Source organism: Pteropus medius, unplaced genomic scaffold (assembly GCF_902729225.1).
Source record: "Pteropus medius unplaced genomic scaffold, Ma_sr-lr_union100, whole genome shotgun sequence".
Lineage (NCBI taxonomy): Eukaryota > Metazoa > Chordata > Mammalia > Chiroptera > Pteropodidae > Pteropus > Pteropus medius.
In genome coordinates, this window is record NW_024350319.1 from 24,757,293 (window position 1) to 24,768,109 (window position 10,817).

The 10,817-nt window shown below is 38.9% G+C and overlaps 1 protein-coding gene across 3 annotated transcripts in view; it reads right to left on the minus strand.

The window, feature by feature from the left end:
* The window catches only part of OSBPL8 (oxysterol binding protein like 8), a 146,241-nt gene extending 136,246 nt beyond the window's left edge, over window positions 1–9,995 (minus strand). For all 3 annotated transcript variants that reach the window (XM_039838885.1, XM_039838883.1, XM_039838886.1), the window contains exon 1: window positions 9,865–9,995. The gene's annotated coding sequence lies outside the window, so the exon portion shown is untranslated. The remainder of the gene's footprint in view (window positions 1–9,864) is intronic.
* Window positions 9,996–10,817: the final 822 nt, after the last annotated feature.

Below are 10,817 nucleotides of genomic sequence, written 5' to 3' on the forward strand. Positions count from 1 at the left end.
AGAAGAATTATTACTCTGATCATAAAAGACACACATTCCAGAAATTGAAACCATAGCTGTAGAAGAACTAAGAAGTCTCATGAGAGAAGAACTAAACAAGATTTACAGGGAAATGCAGAAGTATCATAGAAGATAGGGGAAATAAATAAATTTAAACTTGTCCAAGATAATTTAAGTCAATAAATATGGAGCCTGAATATTCAGGAAAGAAGACTGGGAAAAAACAAGTTAAAGAAAGTCTAGAACAATGCTGGGAAATTTTTATGACTATAAAATGAAAGGAGATGAAAATTAAGGCCTGCAATGAACTAGCTAGGCAATCCAAGCTCAACATTTAAGGTACCAAAGATAATATGGCAGAAGAGAAGGAAAATAGAGAAAAAATATCAATAACTAATTAACCAAAGTAGCTATAACAATTAAGGCAGAGAATTAAATTTTTAAAACACTTCACTTGTCTAGACAGTTAAGAAACAAAAAATAAGTAAAGACTTCTGAAGAATCGAAATGTCACAAGAGCCATGAGCTTAAAGGTGACATGCCATTCTGTAGACCAAAGTCATTATTTTATGCACAATTCCAAATGGTCTCATTCAGTTTCAAAGTAGCAAATGGGAAATTGCAAGAGAATCACAATGACATGTGCAAGTTGGGGTAGATGACAACAGAAGAGCAAACAGAAACACTAAGAAGCAAAAAAGAATTCAAAAGAATACAAGTTTTAGGGTCAATTGGCATAAAGATACGAACATCTACACAAATCGATAGGGAAGAACATCACTGTATTTTAATACAGTTTCATGTCACAATTTCTATGAATAAACCTGAATTAACAAAAAAATAGTTCAACAGTTCCATGCCATCTGTTGAAGAAACTGGAAATGGATTCCAATAAAAGATGGTGGACTAAATATAAATTTTCCTGCCAGTTACTTCAGATATCCCATTGCAATAAAAACAATTTATACAGAAAGAAAAAAAGCCATAGAAAAGAAATTAAAAATGGAGATGGGGTAGAGAGGGAATTCAACAAATTTCTGAAAGATGAAAACAGATGTGAGACTGACTGATACAACTAGCAGAGAAAGCCATTTAGCCTAGTTAAAATAAACTCTTCAAGAGTAATGCAAAAGGGTGGGAACCCAAACATCTGACAAGACCCTAGAAAAGCATGATTGTAAAGTAAATGGCACAGCAAAGGTTGGAAATAGTGGAGCTAAAAATAGAGAATTAAATATTACTTAATTGTATAAAGGACAACTACATTTCCCATCTCCTAACCGCAAGCAGCATCTAAACAACTGACATTTACCCCAAGGCAAAAGGATAGTTGGCTTTTCTCTAAAGAAAGTGAATGACTACCTAGGAAAAGATAAGTAGGGATGCCAGGACAGAGTAATAAATCCTTCTCTTCTGGCATTTAGATTGCCCACAACCTAGAAGCTAGCTCCCCTTTCTCTTACCTTAAAACAATGCTTGCCAATAGACAAGTCCTACTCTCTACTCTCCTGCCCGCTAAGTGTTGTGGCTAGAAATCCTACTCAAAAAAAAAAAAAAAAAAAAACTAAATAGGGGAAACAGTCCAAAAACAGGGTAGGAGGACGTAGACTCAGTCCAGAAACCCAGTTTTTCTTTCTGAAACATGAATGGGAAACCAAGAATCACCAGGCATATAAGGAGAACTCAGGAATGATTGCAAAAACAAAAACAAAAACTGACCAGTGGAGAAGAGAAGGTAATTGAGGAAATACAAGATATCTTTTAAAAATCTTCTTTACATACTCTGAGACTAAAGACAGTATTACGACATAAAACAAACAAACAAACAATAAGAATTGTAGGAAAATAAAAAAACAAGAACATTCATAGATTACCCTCCAAAAAAATCAGCCAAAAAATGAGAGGGGAAAAAATCTCCTAAAATCAGAGCAAAGAAAATCACAAAATATGAAAGTAAAAATAAGACAAGGATCAATTCAAGAGAGAAAACATTGGCCTGCTGAAGAGCAAAGAAGAAAGTGAAGGGAGGAAAATGTCAAAGATATAACAGAGAATTTCCTACAGTAGAAGAAGAATCTGATTCAGACAATAAGGGCAACTGAGTGCCTAGAACAAATAACCAAAACAAAAACCATCTATACACCTCATTATGACTTTCTAGCTGAAAGATAAAACAGAGAAGATCCTTAAAGTCTTTAGACAAAATAAAGAAAAAAAGACCTTTAAAGGATCGTGATTTAGATGACACATGACTTCTATTCAGCAACTATGGATGCCAGAAGACAATCATGCAATGCCTTCAGCATTTTAAAGGAAAATTATTTGCAACTGCAATATTGTACCCAGCCAAAATATCAGTTTAATGTGAGAAGAGAATGAAGCCATTTTTGTACATAAATCAAAAATTTTGCCCTCAAACACACTTTTTGGAGAATGTACTCCAGAATAAGATCGAGTACATAAAAAAAAAAAAGGAAGTTCTATAATAGAATAGATCCAATTCAAGAGTATAGTGAAAGTTTGATACAGACCTAAAAGGCAACTAATCCAGACAGACAGAATTACAGGCAACTCCAGATAAATAGGGAACAAAATGCAACAGGTACTATGCTGACGAGTGAGGTGGGGGTAGTTGAGACATTAGAATAAAAGCATTCATTACAAGAAAAGGGAGCAATTAGAAACATCAAGAAACCCAAAAAGTCATGTACAATTTTTTTTTAACTCAATAGCTAGATTTTCAGCAATTGAGAAATAAAATCTACTGGATCTTGATGTTATCAACATTTTTACTCAAGTGACCCAAGGACTGCTTAATACAATCTGCAGAAAAGAAATGATAATCTGAGCAAACTACCTGGCCCAACATTAAATGACATTTACATATTCAAAATATTAAAACTACTAGTTTTCATCATTTAGAGAGAATTTATGGACATGACACCTGGAGTTACTTGGGCAGAGAGAAAAGGATATGTTTATCTATCCAATAAGTATGGCCACTAGTTTAGAAGGAAGAGAAAATGGAAAATTCCGATGTCTAGGTTGATAAATTAATAGAAGCATGGATCAACATGTCATAGAAACTAATGCATTCCATAAAAACAACATAGCTCTTTGTTGCATATTCATAAACAAACCTCCCCCATGAATTCTACCCACCTCCTAAGAGAAGAAAAAGTCCTTTAATTAAAGATAAGTTTCAGTTTAAAATAATTTCTTCCAGATTAACTCAGTTTTTAAGACAGTAGTTCTCTTCTGGGGGTGATTTTGTCCCCCAGGGGACATTTGGCAATGTCTGGAGACATTTTTAGTTGTATAACTCTAGGAAGTGCTACTAGCATCTAATGGATAGAGGAGAAGGATGCTACAGTCTACAATGCACAGGACAGCCACTCACAACGAAGAATTATCTAGCCCAAAATGTCAATAGTGCCAACCTGAGAAACCATGCTTTAAGGGAATTCTTCAGACTTTTGTAGAAAATTTGTTATAGTTTCTCTCTGCTCCTCGTTCTATCATGGTATCACGGTATTAGAGAAAAGCTTTCATAGGCACAGGGAGTGTTATGATTGGTCTGAACATAGACCTATGGACTGTCCTCTGGGTGCTCACTGGCCTCTGAGATTTGGCCATTGGTTCTCATAGAGTCATAATGGCATATGCTGATGTGTATGTTGGAACACTGTCCGCTGGACCTCCTAACTCGGCCCCACCTCAGCTCCTGTTGACATGGATATTCTTAGGGCCTCAACGACCTCCTCTATGTAGCCCATGCTTCTTGTTAAAGCAACACTAGTTGCCTAATAAATAAACCTCCACGTTTCAGTAACTTCATACAATTAAAATTTCTTAGTAAAATTACAATCTCGTGTGGGTGCTCCTGTTTTAAGGACTCAAGATCCTTCCAATATTATGACTCTATCACTCTGTAAGAGCCTCAGCCTCTGCATCTGGCCTTTGGATGGGAAAAGAGAAGGTGGAGGAAGAACACCTGTTTTTTGGCCACCTCAACACAGAAGTTAAAACATTATCATTTCCATTCTCATTCTACTGGTGAAAAAGTTACATGGTCCCCCCTCGTAGCAGGGAGGGAGGATGCAGATGGAGAAGAGACTGACTGAGAAGTGTGTTCCTGGCTGAGCAACGACTTCTCAGTGTTAAGTACAGTACAACAAGAGGGAGCACAAACTTGGGTGCACTGAGCTGAATATGCCACAGCCACAGCCACCTTCCCACAACCTCCATTGCACGGTTCCTCCCCTCACAGTAGTAACCTCATGACAGTCTTGCTGGCTCTTTCTCTAACTTCTATTTCCTTCACTAGGATAATATAATAAATTCCCGATCTCTTTTATATCACACAAGAACCATGGACAACTCAAGAGAACGAGGGTGCATCTTTGGGCTTCGCTCTGCCTAAATATACCATTTTCTTCTCCCGAGGCCACTTCATGTCAGCATAGGGCCAGGTACAGGACAATAAGCTAGTAAGTGGCTGTACAGGTTCTGAACTTAAGTCTGGTTCCAGAGCCTGTGCTATTCTACCACACTATATTTCTAAAATAACAGGTATTAAGAGACTCCTTCCATGATCATCAATGAGTATTTATAAAGCATCTACATCTTACAAAAGTGTTTAGGAACTATAAACTCCCCACTATGATGTACGGCACTGTTTTTCTTTACTTCTGGAATGCTGATCTCCAATGTTATTACAGTCAAAATTATATAGTAAGCAAAGCTAGTCTTTAGAAGACCCTCACTGTACTCTCAACTTGAGCAATGTACCTGTGCCCTCATGTCCAAGGTCCTTTTACCAAGCAATAACGTTATGTAGACTGGACTGCTCTTTCTCTAGATACACCATATTCCCACCCATCAGAACATACCTAAACAGATTTCATAATTTCCACAGGGCCTGAGCTTTCTTTATAAGAAACTATGTAATCTGATAAACTACTCCTGTGGCATCTGGCAGCCCCCAAACAAGTTATGTTAATGGTGGAAATTTCAGCAGAATATGGCTTAAATAAACTTAAATAGATTGGTCATGAAAAAAAAGGCTAGATCTCAATTATATAGATTTGTGTCCCTCAAATACACTACATAAAAACCATCCACACCAATTCTGTGCATCAATCTTATCCTTTAAAAAAAGGTTTTTTTAGTATGAATTTTAAAAATTGTAACAATTCACTGTAAAATACTATATCTACCATGTTCTTGTATTTCCAGTAGATTCTGGAGTTTCCTAGTGAGAAAATTTCAACTGGATGAATAATAAAATAATTATTCGCCTTACTGCAAGAATCTTTTTAAGATTTAAAAAATAGGATGTCAGTCAAATACATTTGAAATGAAAAAAAATTGAGGCTATATGCCATCTTATTACAAAGTGTACTTTTCATCAAATCACACAATCGGAACAGATTCACAAAGATTATGAAGGCCAAGATCTGTCGTAAGGGGCAACTGCAAATAAACTATAAAAGGCCGTATAATGAGGTGATTAAAAAGAAAGACTCTGAAGTCAAAGGTCAAGTTAAACTTCAAATTCAATTCTTTCAGTAGGCTCCACCACCTACTACTTAGCCTCCCTGTGACTCGGTTTAGTTTAAATCCTGGCTCCACTACCTACTACTTAATCTCTCGGTGCCTGAGGTTTAAAAAAAGGAGAAGAAACTAGCTTTATTTGGGAAGGGGGGGGGGGTGAATTCATAGTGAGGAATAAATATAACATATGTCAAGTGCTCTTAAAGTAGCACATAGTTAGGAGTCAAACATATTAGCTATTATTACTAGTATGACCAACCACTCCTAAGACACCTTTGGGAACTTTAACAATCTCTGTCTGAATCAATGTTTAACAATCTTAAATCAAAAAGTGTCTCCTCTTTTTCTGAAAAGAGTCTTCAAACTCTAAAACCATTTTTTTTTGTCTTTTGTGAATATGAAAATATAGTAGGTAACTGGCTTCTTTATCATTTGAAGACTCAACACTCTTTTTAGTCTTTTTATAATAAAATTCCCTTCCAAATATTATACAAAGGACAGACTGCTCCATGGATTATAAACACTACAAAGACTTCACAAAATATAATGAAATTTTGAGATTCATAAAAGAACAAGCAGCTACTGGAACAAAAAGCTTAGACAAGAAATGATACAGAAGTCTATTAGCCTGCTCAAAAAATACTGAATTCTAAAATAAAGCACAGCAGGTAGAGAGATCCTTCATGGTTTAGAATCACTTAGATCACTATAAGCGGAGAATATTTTTGGTCACTTTTTTCCTTACCAGGAAAATTTCATTTCTTCACAACAATGAATAGATAGCATGGTAAGTAAGGGCAATTTCTTCAAACACAAATTCTGTACAAAAGAAATGCCTAAAGGCTGATTTTCAGCCACAGATATTCACTTAAAGCTTTAAAAATTTGGGGCATCCACCATTCTTTGAGGTAACATTAGAAAGTAACACAAGCCCCATTTCTATCAAAAAAAAAATCCTATGTTTGATTAAAAGAAAACTAAGCATCTAAAACTTTGATACTGATAAATTTAAATATAACACCATGGATCAACTCAAAGGTCAAATAGATATTAAAGTTCGTGATATACCAAAATATTTTTTAGAGGTCTAAAGACAAAAAAATGTTTTAAATAATTTAATGTTTTTTCATTTCTTCTATGTGTGATATAGTAAGGTAGGCAATTTCATATACATTATGTAACTTCATTCTCTCAACAATCATATGGGATAAAGATTATCTTCCTTTTACAAATGAGAAAACTAAGGCCCAGTGATTTGCCCAAGGACACTTACTTGTATAAGATGCAATCGAAAATCTAATTCAAATTTTCTTAACCCCAGTTCAGTGCTCTTGCTTTTGCTGTACCATTGTCACTTCCAAAACTCAAGTAATTCTAAATCTTAGCTTATATAAGGTGTGCCAGTTTTCTCTGGGAGAGGCAAGTTATGAGAAAAAAAATATATTCATATTACCAAAAAAGACTCACTGGGCTTAAGCTGATTACCTAGTTTGATTTAAATGCTTTGGTTCATGCTGTCTACCTCCTTAGAAAATCTGCTTCTCTTCAGATATACAGCTTTCAGCAAGACCTAACTCAAGAATCACCTCCAAGAAAGTTCTTCAGTGTAAATGACCTGCTCCCTGCCTCTCAAGCCACCATCCTTCCTTTATCACTTTATTGCTTGTATCTAATTTGGACTACGTTATCACACACTCCTCTTTGTTCTCCAGTCACATATCAGGAACTGCATTTTTTTCATTCACTAATTATCAAGCATTTGAAGGGTCAATGGTGAGCAAAATAGGTAAGGTTCTCGCTATCATGGAGAGATTACATTGTTTGCAACTTTAACAAAGGTAAAAATAATATACGCTATATAAAAGTATGATATTTCAGGACAAGGACTCCTTTCCTACAAGATGTCTGAAGAAAGCCTGCAAACTTGATAACATTTTTCAGGAGGAAAAAGCCCTTCTCTCATGTCTTCCAGATGAGACCTTCAACTTCATGCCCTTCTGAAGATACATGAGGAGGTGGGGATCAAGGTAGGAGGAAGGACAGATAAAAAATCTCTCAGGGGTTTCCTACACACTGATATTAAACCTTCACACATTAGTCCAGACATCTCTTCCTGTGTCCCATCCACAAGGAAACTACACTTCAGCTGTAAATACTTTAATCAAGCACCTCCATCTATCTCCTTGCACTCAGCAACTTCATTAATGAAGTACTCAGAGGCTTTTTAATTTAACTTGCATTATTTGTAGGTCACATTCATTAGAATAAGCTAGGGCCTATGTCTTCTACTTTTGAATCCCCAATGCTCCAAGATCATTGCTATAAATGTGTTCAGCTTTGGATATGATAATATAAATATTAAAATATAATACTTCTTGTATTGCTATCGGGATAAGAATTTTCCAAAATAATACTATAAAACTACATCTAAGTAACAGTTCTTTACTTTGTCATTCATGCTTTAATACAAGTAACCTGCTCTTGAAGGATTATTTATAAACCAAACCAAGTTTAAAATGTACTAAGACCACTCACTAGTTAAAAAAAATTCTGCAATCTGCCCTTTAAAAAAAAGCCTTTTGTAATGCATATTTTGTAAATTCATAATTTTATCTTTTTTCTTAAATCAAAACAAACTAAAACATAACTGCATTTCACAGAAGTGTATATTTTTCTCCAAAGTATATTTTAAGGTTTTTTAATTCAAAATGAACAAAGAAACTAGACATTGTCGAATTTATAAATGTGTTATAAGAAACATTTGATTGCCTCTAAAATGTAATAACATTCTAACTGAAAGAAATATAGCAGCATCTTTTCAGATTACAGATACGATAAATATTACAATACAATGAAGAAGAAATAAATCATGACCATTTTTAATTAAACAGGCATTTCTAAGCACCTGTGTACAATGTACTGCGGCTCAAACAGTTCACATGGAATTTGACCAGAAGGACTTAATCTCCATAATTAAAGACCTAAAAGGCAGTTCTTATGTTTCATCTATTCCCTTTCCAGGTACTTTGAAAACAGGCATATTGTAGTCATTCCATATATAGTTGCTATCAAAATAGAGGTAACAAATATTTGAAATTAGTTGTACTTTCAATAGAGGACAAATTTCACACCCTTACTTTTCCTTCTCCAACCTGTTTTACAACACTAGCATGGTCTTAACAATTTTATTGCAAAATGAGTTCTAGCAAGCATAGAAAATGACCACAGTCTCTCAGCATGATCAGTGTATATGACTTCTGATGGGAAGGAAAAATCCTAACAAGCAATTCACCCATGTTCTTGCACAATCCTTGCTCTTCTTGTAATTCTAAGGAGTCAAAAACGGTTTTAAGTGATTATTTAGAAGACCAAAAGAGGAACTAATTTGAGGCTAAGTTTCAGGGAAAGTTAATAAAAACTAATAACCCTACCATACACAGGGCATTCTAATATTACTCAGGTGTCATTTAAAGTCTCCCACTAGAAAGGCAGAAACTTCATTAAATTATGTATTTAAAGCATATATGCTTATATCATCAATTAGATAAGTTTTCCCATGTTTAAGTAGGAGCCCAAGTTAACCTATTATTTCAAACAGCATTTAGATAAAATGAAATTGAGCATTTTCTCCAGAGCAGATGTCTTTCATAAAGAAGAGTGTTAAATGACTTTTGTGAATGGAAAATCTGCATATACAGTTGCTTCGTGGATCCTGAGTGGGTGGCTCAATGAACCAAAAGCACGTTCCATGTGAAGCTCCTTGGAACCTGATTCCACTATTGAGAAAGGGCTTTGAAAGAAACACTAAATTTAAAAGTACACCAAAGGCTTAGCTTTCCTCCTACGCTATAAGGCCACAGGAACTGAGGTTTAGAGGAAGGAACAGCACCGTGTCATTCGGCTCTGCAAGGGCGGGTGTGGTCTGCGGTGCGCTGCACAATCTCCTCCGGTGCTGTCACAGGAAAACGGGAGCCTCGTCTTAACCGCACCAAGTGACAGCGCCAGCTCTCCCGGGCGCCGGAGCTTCCGGCGAGACCCCGCCGTCCGCCCAAACTTCGGGAGGAGGCAGACATTCGGGCCGCCAAAATGCTGTGCCTCCCCCCGCCCCTGCCGTGGCTTTGTAAGGGGACAGACGTACCTACTGTGGGTCCTAAAACACTCCGCCCCTGCCAGCCTCTGGAATCCCTCACTCCAAAAGGGGACAAAGAGAAAGTCCCCAGCGGCCTAAGCTCAGAACGTAGAGATTTGGAGGTGCAGTCGCCCGCAGGAGTGCGAACCCACCGCCCCCCCAACCCGCGCGACACTCACCGGTGCGGAGCCCCCGGAGAGGCGAGGCGCAGGGGGCCGGTTCCTCTGGAGCTCTGCACGCGTCCGGTCCGACCCTAACTTCTCTCGACCGCTGTCGCCAGCGACAGCTGGGGAACGAGCCCAGACCAAGGGCGCTGTCTCGCCGCCGCGGAGGCGCTGTCGGCTCTGCCCACGAGAGGGGCGGGAACGCCGGCCTCGCGGGCCACCAGCCGGGGCGGGTCCCCGCCTTCGCTCCGTCTGCGGGGCACCGGTGGCGGCCAACACCGCGGCGAAAGCCAACGCTGCAACCGCCGGGGCTGCCGCTACCACTACCGCCCGTCCCGGAGCGCGTCGCGGCCTAATGTTGTCATTCGCCGCGTCGCCGCCTCTCTGGGTACCTAGAGCCGCCAAGATCCTTCACATTCTTGCGCCCTCCCCCTCCGGCCCCGCCCCCCGGCTCGCGCGCGCTCGGGCCACACCCTCTCCCCGTCACGTGACCGCGAGCGGAGGTGGCAGCGGCGAGGCCTCCCCTGCCCGGGGGGTGCCAACCCTGCAGGAGCAACTGGCAACGCCTTCTTCTGCCAGTCTTATCGTCGCCGCACCGCCTCCGCACACTCGAGGGCAGTTTCAGGATGCAAGCCCACCGCCGCCTGGCTCACGCTTATGAGCTGCCCAGGCGAGGCCTTTGGACCCGTGGTACCGGGCTCTGCCCAATCTTAGGAAACTGCACAATACTTACTGCTCCCTGCTCAGGGCTCAGGACCCCACGCCCAGTCTGAAGCCAGAGCGTGAGACCTGCCTCCCCAGGTTTGGGCTTGACTAAGGTTTTAGCCAAACAAAGGAAAAAAGGCATCGTGTTGCCTGACTTGAAAAGCAGTAACTACTTGTTCCTATTTCTAGTAGCACGTTAATTGTGGCATTTAATTTACTGTTTTCTTCATTAGAGGTTTTTAGTTTTAAGGAGAGGATGGTGC